Source organism: Moschus berezovskii, chromosome 8, assembly GCF_049115385.1.
Source record: "Moschus berezovskii isolate FMDL1 chromosome 8, NW_MosBer_1.0, whole genome shotgun sequence".
Taxonomy (NCBI): Eukaryota; Metazoa; Chordata; class Mammalia; order Artiodactyla; family Moschidae; genus Moschus; species Moschus berezovskii.
The window spans coordinates 15,961,408-15,974,476 of record NC_142467.1 but is presented as its reverse complement, the minus strand read 5'-3'; the positions used below and the strand labels follow the sequence as shown (position 1 = coordinate 15,974,476).

The following is a 13,069-nucleotide window of genomic DNA, read 5'->3' as shown; positions in this document are numbered from 1 at the left end:
CTACATTGAATAGACATGTCTGCCTATCATGATTCATTTCTCCAAGCCATATAGCTAAACACTTTGCATAGGAAATGAATATTTCAGGAATTGTTATTTATTTAAATATGTTAGTTCACAGAGATATGCCTTATAAAGACAAGTGTGACTGGATATTCCTTACAAGGATAAGTATCACTGATTCATCCTAAGATGTCCACCAAAATAACACACACCATTCTGTAAGGTCCTCCCTCCCAGGGGACGGCACAACAAAAGATGAGCAATGTTTTGCAGGGCCTTTAGAAATGGCTTCCACCATTTCATTTGGAAGAGTCCTAGTTCCTTTCTTCCTATTGTACTTCTAGAGTTTTTTCCCCAACTTTCAGACTGCTCAGCATCAAATTTTGCTTGACTATTATGATAGATAGTGTTTTTGTCTTCCAAGGTTTGCCTGCAAAAATCACCTCTCTCCCATCCTCCATGGATTCCTAGTTGGGTTACCAATCATTGTGGCCTGGGTTCCCTAGGTGCATTAGTTTACTACTGCTGCTGCAATAAATTACTACAAACTTAGTGGCCTAAGCAATACCAATTATCCTCTTACAGTGCTAGATGTCAGAACTATTCAAATCAAGATGTCACAAGACTGCATTCCTTCTGGAGATTGCAGAGGAGAATTCATTTCCTTGCTTGCTCTAGTTTCTAGAGTCTGAACTCATTGGCCCATGGCCATAGCCTCCATTTTCAAAGAACCATAGTCTCTTGCAAACTCTCTTTCGCTCTGACCTTGATTTCCATCGTCACACCACCTTCTCTTTGACTCTGATCCTTCTGTCTTCCTCTTTATAAGGAATCTTGTGACAATACTGAGCCCACCAAAATAACCCAGGATACTCTCCTCATCTCCAAATCCTTGACTCCAAATCCAAATTACATCTGCATAGTCCCTTTAGGATTTTATGGTAACATATTCACAGAGCCCAGGGATTCAGTCTAGTACCCTGGACCAGTCCAAGTACCAACAGCCCTGGCCACAAAGCTTTTTCAAGAATGAGCATATAGCTCAATAAGAGAATAAAAGAATTGTCTAAGGTTGATATGTAGATGTTGAGAAATTTAATCTCTTTCTACCAATACTGTTTATCTAAGGCACTATCAATGTACAGCTTTCCTGACACATGGAAAGAGACTGAAACACATTCAAATCAGTCTGGAAATTTCAGACACAAGGAGTGAAGGGGTGTGTGAGAGAGGATGGGGTGGACCAGACCCCAGTGATATCCTTCAACATTCCTTATCAAGTAGATTCTGAAATAGTTTTTCCACCCACAGATAGCTCAGTACCATGGTTCATTCCTTCTCTTTATTTTTTTATTAAGGTAATTTGGATTTTTTTCTTACTAATAAAATTGTTTATCTGTCAACTGATCTCTAATCTCTAGAGCAGGTGCCAAGTCAGTATATTTCCCTGGCCTCACTAATGCAAACTAATCATAGGGAAAACATTGGAAGAGACAGAGGATGAGACGGTTGGATGACATCACCAACACAATGGACATGTGTTAAGAGCAAACTCTGGGAGATAGGGAAAGACAGGGAAGCCTGGTGTGCTGCACTCCATGGGGTCACAAAGAGTCAGACACGACTTAGCAACTGAACAGCAGCAACAAGGGAAAACATTATTTTGTACTTGAGATTTTTGTAGTCAGAGTTTCTGCTGCTTTTCTCCACATAAGAAAAAAGGAAAAGAAAAGTTCCATGTTGCATCTTTCCAATGAGAATATAACTTCACCTTTCCTCCTTACACCAAAATTCTCTTCAGTTGCACACTTCTTTACCAATTAGCAGCCTTTGTGTTTTTAGCCTTAACTTCTTCCCAGAAGGATGCATTTATTGAATCATCCAGAAGCACTCATTTCTGCAAACTGAGTTGAGATATTGGCTACAACAATCTTAGCTGATTTCCTAAAAGAATTGTATTATTTGCAGAAAACAGAATTCTGAACAAAATTTGAACATGGATTTTTTTTTTAAGACATCTAAGTTGCTATCATAAGATGCAATTTTTTTTCTCCATTTGGGAATTTTCTTCACAGAATAGCTGACCCAGTGGAGAAATAAATATTTGGGGGTCAGTTAACTATGGAATTGTAGCCATGAAATTAAAAGACGCTTGCTCCTTGGAAGGAAAGTTATGACCAACCTTGATAGTATATTAAAAAGCAGAGACATTACTTTGCCAACCAAGGTCCGTCTAGTCAAGGCAATGGTTTTTCCCGTGGTCATGTATGGATGTGAGAGTTGGACTGTGAAGAAGGCTGATCGCCAAAGAATCGATGCTTTTGAACTGTGGTGTTGGAGAAGACTCTTGAGAGTCCCTTATACTGCAAGGAGATCCAACCAGTCCATTCTAAAGGAGATCAATCCTGGATGTTCATTGTAGGGACTGATGCTAAAGCTGAAACTGCAATACTTTGGCCACCTCATGCGATGAGTTGACTCACTGGAAAAGACTCTGATGCTGGGAAAGGTTGGGGGTGGGAGGAGAAGGGGACGATGGAGAATGAGATAGCTGGATGGCATCACCGACTCTGTGGACATGAGTTTGAGTGTACTCCGGGAGTTGGTGATGGACAGGGAGGCCTGGCGTGCTGTGATTCATGGGGTCGCGGAGAGTCTGAGCGACTGAACTGAACTGAACTATGGAATTTAACAGGTGGAGCAGCAGCAGCAGTGGTAAAGAATCCACCTGCCAGTTCAGGAGATGCAGGAGTCACGGGTTTGACCCTGGGTTGGGAAGATCCCCTAGAGGAGGAAATGGCAACCCGCTCCAGTATTCCTGCCAGGAAAAGTCCCATGGACAGAGGAGCCTGGTGGGCTATAGTCTATGGGGTCACAAAGAGTCAGCCACAACTGAGCAACTGAGCACATGTATGCACACACATATTAACTACATAGGTTGTGAGCCACATCCCACCGCAACACAACACACACACAAACACACATTTTAAATTGTTAGCATTCTATATTCTCAGTCACATTTCTAATTTAGGATTACATTTTACTTGTGATTTCTCAGGGTCATTATATAATCAGCTCAATACATCTACTTCAAACTTTTAAGCAACTGAAGGCTGCCAGGAGGTCCAATCCGGCTTTCTGTGGTGGCTTGGGTACTGCCCAGCCCCAACAACAAGGCACTGGCACCAGTGATTTGGACTCTCTTGCCAGCATGTTTGCTGTTAGTCAACAACATTTTTATCTGACTTCTGCTAAAATTAACTTCACTTGGAATACAGTCTTTCTGTTTCATCAGTATAATTACTGGCCCTAGAATGCTTCCCCAAAGCTGTTGTTTATAATGATTCATGTAGCAGAAAATATACAACTTGGTTCTTGAGAGTCAAGCAATGACAATTCAATCCTGGAGCTGAGAAAATGTAAAAAGGATCCATATGTAAACCCAGTGGTACAGAAAATTTCTTTAAGAGAATAATTTTGGGGGAAGGAAATAAACACACGCGTGCACACACACACACACCCCTGCACTTCAAAGCATCTTTTATTCTAAAAACCTATAAACTATATCTATTTGGTAGCTCACCTCAGTCAGGTTAATTATAAACTAGGTAAATAATGTGCGAGGGAAAACCAGAGGATCCTTCTTGCATTATTTCGGGAATAATGATGCTTCTCCAACTGCTTTCTCTGTCTTGGTGATTGATGTTTCATCATTACCGCTGCATTCATTTAGTGGCAGGACTGGATATGGCTAAATGCAATACCCAGGGAGGGTTAGCACTCAAACCTCATCTTGCTCTGTATAGAGGATGGGCAGATGTTTAAGCACAAATTTCAACTGTGGCAATAGTTCTGAAGTCTGCCTGCATGCTGAAATCCCACCTGTGAAGCTGAAATCACAGCAGAGAGGGCTGCACCTTAGACCAGTTGAACCAGAATCTCAAGGGATGGGGCCTGGACACCAGGAGCTTTTGAAGTTAAAGTGTCCCATGTGACTTCTAAAGTGGGACTGTGATTATGAGGCTAGAGGGTTTAGCTGTGAGGAAGAGATGGAGAAGGTAGGAGGCCAGGTATGGAGCGTGAAGAGGGCACCCCGAAAAACGCCTCCCAGGAGGAAAGGAATGAAAGAGGGCTGGACAGACATGTGCTGTGCTGTGTGCTTAGTCACTCAGTCGTGTCCAGCTCTTTGCAACCTCATGGACTATACAGTCCATGGAATTCTCCAGGCCAGAATACTGGAGTGGGTAGCCTTTCCCTTCTCCAGGGGATCTTTCCAATCCAGGGATCGAACCCAGGTCTCCCGCATTGCAGGTGGATTCTTTACCAGCTGAGCCACAAGGGAAGTCCCATTGGTCTGGGGTGGATCAAACTGGGTCAATCAGAACCCATATTCTTCGGATCCAGAACTGGTACTGGAATTGTTGAGAAAGAAGCTCTTTCCACCAAGACTGCTAAACTGATCACATAAAAGTACAGACCTGCTAGTAGTCATCTACCATACAAGGGGAGAAGCTGCCAACCTAGAGGAAGCAGAACCAGGATTGAATGAGCCCATCCTAATGGCATCCTATGACCACTGGGTCTTGCCTCAGATATAATCTAGAATGTACAGTTGTGGGAGCTAATAATAAGTTCTTTTGCTTAAGTCACTGTGAGTTGAATTTTCTGTAAATTACAACAAAGAGAATAGATACATGTATATATATAACTCAATCACTTTGCTGTATACCTGAAACTAACACGACATTGTTAATCATCCATTCCCAATGGAAAACAAAAAATTAAAAAGTTAAATTTTTTCTTGTAAAAAAAAATTGCAACAAAGAGAATTCCAAGTTACAGACAAGTGGTGAATCCCATATGAGTCACATGAGGCAAGGGAATCCTCTGGGTCTCAGGGTCAGATCTGTTACTGTCCCTACCCTGGAGGTAGACTTGGTTGAATGAATAGGGGCAAAGGTTACTATAAGCTATAGAAAAGAAATTGAGATGTTCACTGTGTTTCAAGGGCTATTTTAGTTGTAAATAAAAGAGAAGAGAGTTTGTAAATAAACAGAGAAGAATATGCTTTTAATTATTTTCCAAATTTTAAGAAAATCTACAGTCCTTTTTTTTCTTATTGAGTTAATTTGAGCTAGAGCAATGATACTATCCATTATCTATCACTTAATCTCCTACAGAAAAATAGATATTTTCCTCCCAAGAAAAAATAGTTAACAGTTTTCAACTTTAGGAAAAAACACAGTTTTCTGCAACAGACATTCTAATAAATTGGTTTCTGTGTATGTCATAGTCTAGTCTGGAACTTCACAACAATTCTTAAAACTACTCAAGTCAGTATCTCAATATTCTAGGAAAACTGAAGGTTTTTCATAGTAAACAGATACAAATATTCACTTTTATGAGACATAGAATATATCTCTCTATATAGATGAGATACAGAATAAGTTTATATTTAACTTAAGTTTTAAATTAGCTGTTCTGAAAATATTTGTCACTTTCACTTTAGCCAAGATGCAATAGTTGATTCAAGACTTATATTCTCATATCTCAGGTATCAACAGACTCTCATTCTTTCCTGGTTCTTTATAAACAATTTCTAATTGCAACTGTAATTCCATCAAATTTGCTTATACTTTTTAAACAAAATTGATTTAAATAAAATAGGGCTTACAGTTTTCCAAGTCTGTACCAATCTTGTGTTTCCTGTGTGAGGCAAGTAACATGTAGGATAGGTTTTAGGGAGAAGACCTCACAGAGTGCCAGGCTCCCTGTCCATCACCAACTCCCGGAGTTTACCCAAGCTCATGTCCATTGAGTTGGTGATGCCATCCAACCATCTCATCCTCTGTCATCCCCTTCTCCTACTGCCTTAATTCTTTCCCAGCATCAGGGTTTTTTCAAATGAGTCAGCCCTTCACACCAGGTGGCCAAATATTGGAGTTTCAGCTTCAACATCAGTCCTTCCAATGAACCCCCAGGACTGATTTCCTTTAGAATGGACTAGTTGGATCTCCTTGCAGTCCAAGGGACTCTCAAGAGTCTTCTCCAACACCACAGTTCAAAAGCATAAATTCTTCGGCACTCAGCTTTCTTTATAGTCCAACTCTCACATCCATACATAACTATTGGAAAAGTAAATTTGTTCAAAATTTACTGATGTGTAAACTGCCAGCAAGCAGTGTTTGCTTGTTGCTTGGTCCACTGTTGAGGGTGTCGTTTTAATTTCCACTTGAGGGCAGTGCTTTCTTCAGCAGGAGTGGGACCAATTCATGTTTCAGTCATTATGTAAGCGGTCACATGTGGACACTTGACATAACCGATGCCATACTCCTGATTTATCTGAACTATATCTCAATATACCTTAAAAACTGCTGACTTGACTGACCTGCCTTTGGCTTTTCATCCCCGGTTTGGAGCAGGCCCTTGCTTACACTGGGTCCTAGTACAGGAGTGGCTGTCGTCCTTGTAGGACTCCAGCACCTGAAACGGGATGTTCTGCCATTAACCCGAAAGGAGCCCTGCAGGCCATCTTCATTCCCTCTCGTCCTGCCATGTGCCTTTTATTCCATCCCATAGACTCAATAAGATCACACAGCAAGCCATCAGCCCGTCTCTCACCCTGAACCTTCCCTAGGTACAGTCAGACATCAGTCTACTGTGTCCTCCTCACAAAAGGAGACACATGATCACATTTTCCATGCTCTCCCAGGAAGCCCTAAAAGTCCTCCTGTCTTCCCTGAGGAAGAAGCGCCCTCACACACGTACACACACACACAAACCTTGTCCCCTTGAAGCATCCATTCCCAAGGAAATCCTTCTCACAAATTCTTCTGATCCCCAACAAATGAACCCATTTTTACCCTTGAGGTGGATGAGATGTGTTAGACTCACGTAACTGGATTTAGGATTTTAACTTGGAAATTCTTATAGGATGCTGCTTCACAGGTCATAGCGTTAGCTGAAATCTATCCCCAGAGGGTTCAGCCAAAACTTCCATTTTAATTTCCTGTTCCCAGCAAGGACATATAGCTAGCCTTACATAGCAATACCAAAGCCTCATAAAGTCATCTGGACAAAAAAATTAGAAGGTTCTTTACCAAGCACATTTAGAACAACACCCTTCTTCTTGTGTTCCCAGGAGAACAGTCAGGCCACGACCACCTTGTGCTCTATTTCTCATCTCTAAGGTTACAGGCCTTTTTTGGGAAAGCTTGCCAAATAGCATTTCCTTGACTCATTCTAAACACAGAACCACCTTGGCTGCCTGAAATAGCTCCCTCTTTGATCTACCTTAATAGAGTCAGATTCTCTCTCCCAAAGAACGCTCCATGTGCTGCAGATTGAATAGTCATGAAAGCTCAATCCAACAGAATGTATTTATGCATAAAGATAAGTTAGCTTTCTCCTCTAGGGTTTGGTAACCTGAACTATGAATCTTGACATTTGTGTCTTTTAAGAAATAGAAACAGAACAGATAAATCCATTGTCTGACATTATTTGAGGCAAGGATTTTCTAAATACTGATAGAGGCAATCATTTTGAATAGCGATTATAAAAATAATGAATGCTTATCTCTTTAAGAATCAATACTGACCAGGATAAAGAACAACGCTTTATTTTTTTGTTGTTGTTGGCAAAGTAATGTCTCTGCTTTTTATTTTTATTTTTTTTTAATTTTTTTATTTAAATTAATTAATTTATTTATTTTTGCATTACAATAGTTTGATATGATCAGAACTAATTAACAGTATAACAATATTTTACAACTGAAATAATTAAAATAAACTATAAAATTACTACATAAAACAGGTCTGATCTAGCTTATTACTTTCTATAATCTCTTCAGTGCTGCAAAACCATTTATTTCTTTTTTTTTTCATGTTTTAATAAACACTTCATCTTTTTGTATTGCTTTCTTTTTCATCACAATAATAGAAATATAACACCATATATCACTGTAAAACACATTTCCACATAAATGCTGATAAGCACAAAATATTTTTCATCATTTACATTTTAACTGTAACAATATATGGCAGGATTAAAGCTGCATCCAACATGTTGCTGTAATGAATTTTTAAATGTAATGGTTTCTGTCGCAAAGTAAAATCGTACATAATGTCTAGTAACACAGTATGCTGGTGGATGGGTGGTTTTGGAAAATGGAAATGCAACTTCATTTTTAATTAGATTTATAAACTTCACCACCCCCACCTCCAGCCAGCTTCCCAACCCTCCCTCCCACCACCATTATTTATTTATTTATTTTTAAATGAGGCTTTTAATTAATGTTTGACAGAACTGATTCAGGTTGAATAGACTAAATTTCTTTAAACAAACTTACTTATACTCCAGAGTCCTTTAAAAACTTAATAGCATTTATACATTGAAGGTATTTGATTTTCTTGTAACTAGCACTTCAAATGCAACAAGCATTTGAAGCAACAAGCATTTGACCCAACAAGTAAAACTTTCTACAGCTCATAACTCTTATAAATAAAATAAATTAAATATACAGTGAATAAGTTCTCTGAACTATTTCAATATTTCTGCAGGTTTAGTAACATCATAAAATACATTTCAACTAAAATTCACAAATCTAAAAACCTGTTAGGCATTTTGAGGCGTTTTAAGTTGGAAATGAAGACCAATGTTACATCGTAATATGCCAATTGCAAATAGTACTTCAAATAGCAAATACTACAGTTTGTCCCAAACTTTAAAAACTATTCATGAACTCAACACTAAACTATTGATGGCTCTGAGAATTGTTTCCTAGCCTTTTTGAAAATTTCAACCCATTTATGTTTAAGGTAATTATTGATAAGTACGATCCCGTAGCCATTTTCTTTATTGCTTTGGGTTCAAGTTTATACACTCTTTCTGTGTTTCCTGTCTAGAGAAGATCCTTTAGCATTTGTTGGAGAGCTGGTTTGGTGATGCTGAATTCCCTCAGCTTTTGCTTGTCTGTAAAGCTTTTGATTTCTCCTTCATATTTGAATGAGATCCTTGCTGGGTATAGTAATCTGGGCTGTAGGGTATTTTCTTTCATCACTTTAAGTATGTCTTGCCACTCCCTTCTGGCCTGAAGAGTTTCTGTTGAAAGATCAGCTGTTATCCTTATGGGAATCCCCTTATGTGTTATTTGCTGCTTTTTCCTTGCTGCTTTTAATATTTGTTCTTTGTGTTTGATCTTTGTTAATTTGATTAATATGTGTCTTGGAGTATTTCGCCTTGGGTTTATCCTGTTGGGGACTCTGGGTTTCTTGGACCTGGGTGATTATTTCTTTCCCTATTTTAGGGAAGTTTTCAACTATTATCTCCTCAAGTATTCTCTCATGGTCTTTCTTTTTGTCTTCTTCTTCTGGGACTCCTATGATTCGAATGTTGGAGCGTTTAACATTGTCCCAGAGGTCTCTAATATTGTCCTCATTTCTTTTAATTCGTTTTTCTTTTTTCCTCTCTGTTTCATTTATTTCTATAATTCTATCTTCTAGTTCGCTAATCCTGTCTTCTGCCTTTGTTATTCTATTGTTTGTTCCCTCCAGAGTGTTTCTGATCTCATCTATTGCATTATTCATTGTATATTGACTCTTTTTTATTTCTTCTAAGTCCTTATTAAATCTTTCTTCCATCTTCTCAATCCTTTTCTCCAGGTTATTTATCTGTAACTCCATTTTGCTTTCAAGATTTTGAATCATTTTCACCATCAAAATTCGAAATTCTTTATCAGGTAAATTCCCTATATCTTCTTCTTTTGTTTGTGTTGGTGGGCAATTATCTTGCTCCTTTACTTGCTGGGTATTTCTCTGCCTCTTCATCTTGCTTATATTGCTTTGCTTGGGGTGGCCTTTCCCTCTTCTTGCAGTTCGTGGAGTTCTCTTTATTATGTAGTTTCTTCGCTGTGTGTGGGGTTGGACGTGTGACTTGTCCCGGTTCCCTGGTTAGGGAAGCATGTGTCGGTATTCTGGTGGGTGGAGCTGGATTTCTTCTCTCTCCTTTAGAAGACAATGGGTTGCTTTTCTGGGAGCCTGATGTCCTCTGCCAGTATTCAGAAGTTGTTTTGTGGACTTTACTCCACATTCAAATGTTCTTTTGATGAATTTGTGGGGGAGAGAGTAGTCTCGCCGTCTTATCCCTCCGCCATCTTGTTCCTTCCTCCCCAGAACACACTTGGTCGTGGAGTATCTCTTCCCAGCTGCTCCAGCAAGGTGTAGCCACTGTACCTTACCTTGGACACGGGGTATCTCCTCAAGGCCGCCCCTCCTGCTTTGAATGTGGATCAGCTCCTCTCGGCCCTCTGGCGCCCAAGCAGCCACCGCCTCCTGGACGTGGTACAGCTCCTCTCGGCCACCGCCCTAACCCTGGGCGCGGGGTAGCTCCTCTCAGCCACGATTCTGCACGTGGTCGGTTGCGCCGGAGCCGGGCGCCTCTCGCGTCTGCGCCGCCGGACGCCTCTCGCGTCTGCGCCGCCGGAGCCGGGCGCCTCTCGCGTCTGCGCCGCCGGAGCCGGGCGTCTCTCGCGTCATGGGAACCACAGATGATCTCTGGTGCTTCTTCCCCCAGTGGAGGGCCAGACGCCAAGTTCTCTCCCCTGTCTCTGCTTTTTAATATGTTGTCTAGAAGAAGGCTGATTGCCGAAGAATCGATGCTTTTGAACTGTGGTGTTGGAGAAGACTCTTGAGAGTCAGAACAATGCTTTAAAAGTCACTTGAATCCCACTATACAAATTGTCCATAATTAAAAGCAGGTAAACATCAGTTCAAACATTTTTCTGTACAAAAAAAAAAAACACAAATATAAAGATAGCTAGTTTAAGTAGCTAGATAGAAAAATGAAGAGCACTATCCCATTCTTTCTTTTAAAAACAAGCATAAAATCTAATGTAACATCAAATACTTCCATGCTTCTTTCTAAGCACCAGGTATTTTACCCTCCATTTCATTTACTTGTGGAAATATCAGGGCTCTGATTTGTTTCTAAGGAGAAAAAACACACCAACAGCAATCTCCTTCAGAGAGTGCAGGGAAGGAGCCAGGTTAGCAATCCAAGGTGGATTTCTGAAATTTTCAGAAGAGCCCTGGCAGATCCTGGAGCAGACGGAGACCAGGAGAGACTGAGAGCCGAGAATGGTTGGAAACAGGAGGAAGTTTGTCGGTTTGTTAGCTTGAACATGGAGAACATACAAAGAGATTTGACCTCTCACACTCCATTTGCCAACTTTTGAGTTGTAGTCTTGTTTTATTGATTGTTTTACTTATATGAAACATAAAATTTTGTCTATGACTATCCATGTAACCCGCCGGGCTCCTCTGTCCATGGGATTCTCCCAGGCAAGAACACTGGGGTGGGTTGCCATTCCCTTCTCCAGGGGATCTTCCCAACCCAGGTCCTGAACCCATGTCTCTTATGTCTCCTGCATTAGCAGGCAGGTTCTTTACCACTAGCGCCACCTGGGAAGTACCCATGTTCCTTTAAATAGTAAAAGGTGCTAAATGTCTTCTGGGAAAGAAGTCCTGTTGGAACTGTTGATAGTCTCCAAAAGATGACGATGGTAACTGGGCTAAAGGCAACTGGGAGGGATCTTCAGCAAACGGAAGACCATTCAGAAACTGTGCTGAAGCAAATCTTGTCAACAAGATAGCAGATAATTCAGTTAGAGCTACGAGAAGGCCACCCATCAACACTGACCCAACCATAGTCACTGCTCTGTTTCCTGCTGTCAGAACAGCCCCTTTAGGGCACTACTTATGATGGAGTTCCAGGGACCGTCTTTCCTTCTGACTTGAAGCATACTGTGGTCAGTCACGAAAAACAGACCTCCCCAACCTGCAAAGCTAGCTCCCGACAGAGGCGCTCTGGTTTAAAGAGCTGTCAGACTTCCTCATAGTCTGTGGTTAACTCCCACTAGAGAACCGTGAAAATCTTTGAACGCTTGAAAGGTTACCAGCACCCATGGTGCCTACTGTAAAGGCCCCTCCATAGTCATTCTCAAAGTGCCAGGGGCAGGGCTCATGCCCCTGCTCCTCCATCTTGACTCTGCGGCACCGAGATGCCAGGCCCAAGCCTCTCCTTTATTGATGGGAAGACTACAGTCCAGGGAGGCCAGGGAACCTGTCCAAGGATAGTCCCAGAGCCGATCAGCAGAGGACAAGTCTAGTCTCCAGACTGAACACAAAATGCAAGGTCTGTACACATATATTAACATAACTGCACAAATATGTCCAGTTTCTCTAGCAAAAACCAGGGATTCAAAGAAAGGAATGGATTATAGTGAAAACACTTATATGACATTTGTTTGTTCACTATGACTTTATCTTTATTCTGCTCATCTACTGCCTGGGCATACACACTGTGTCACTTTTCCTTAACTTGTCAGGATCTTCAATTCTTTCTCTTTTTTTAACTAATAATTATCAAAGATTATAACTGTACAACACTGAGAGGTATAGAACAAAATACAATTATTGGAGGACAGTTGCTCTCCAATATTGGGCTGGCCTCTGCCACAATATTTTTCTTAATGGCAAAGTAATACACATCTATTGAAATTGGGCAAAGAAGACAAAAATCAACTGTAGTTATACCATAAGTGCCACTAACATTTCAGTGCTGCATGTATGTATAAATACGTGCGTATAGAGCATACTTACATAGAATAGTGTGTGTTTTGCTGTGCTGTGCTTAGTCACTCAGTCATGCCTGACTCTTTGAGACCCCATGGACTGTAGCCCGCCAGGCTCCTCTGTTCATGGGGATTCTCCAGGCAAGAATACTGGGGTGGGTTGTTATGTCCTCCTCCAGGGGATCTTCCTGACCCAGGGATCGAACCGAGGTCTCCCGCATTGCAGGTGGATTCTTTACCATCTGAGCCACCAGGGCAGCCCACAGAATAGTATACACACATGTAAAGAGAAAGAATATACATATAGAATTTATCTATGTGGATTGTATAATACATAGAATTTATATCTTGGGTTTTTTTTTTCAGTTAACATTTCTTTAGTGAACAAAAATCACTATTTTAGGGATTGATTTGTATTTCGTCAGAACCCATTTTTAA

General features: G+C 40.7%; 1 pseudogene; it reads right to left on the bottom strand.

The window, feature by feature from the left end:
- Window positions 1-11,480: 11,480 nt before the first annotated feature.
- On the bottom strand, window positions 11,481-12,038 carry LOC129558976 (mitochondrial import inner membrane translocase subunit Tim17-A pseudogene; annotated as a pseudogene).
- Window positions 12,039-13,069: the final 1,031 nt, after the last annotated feature.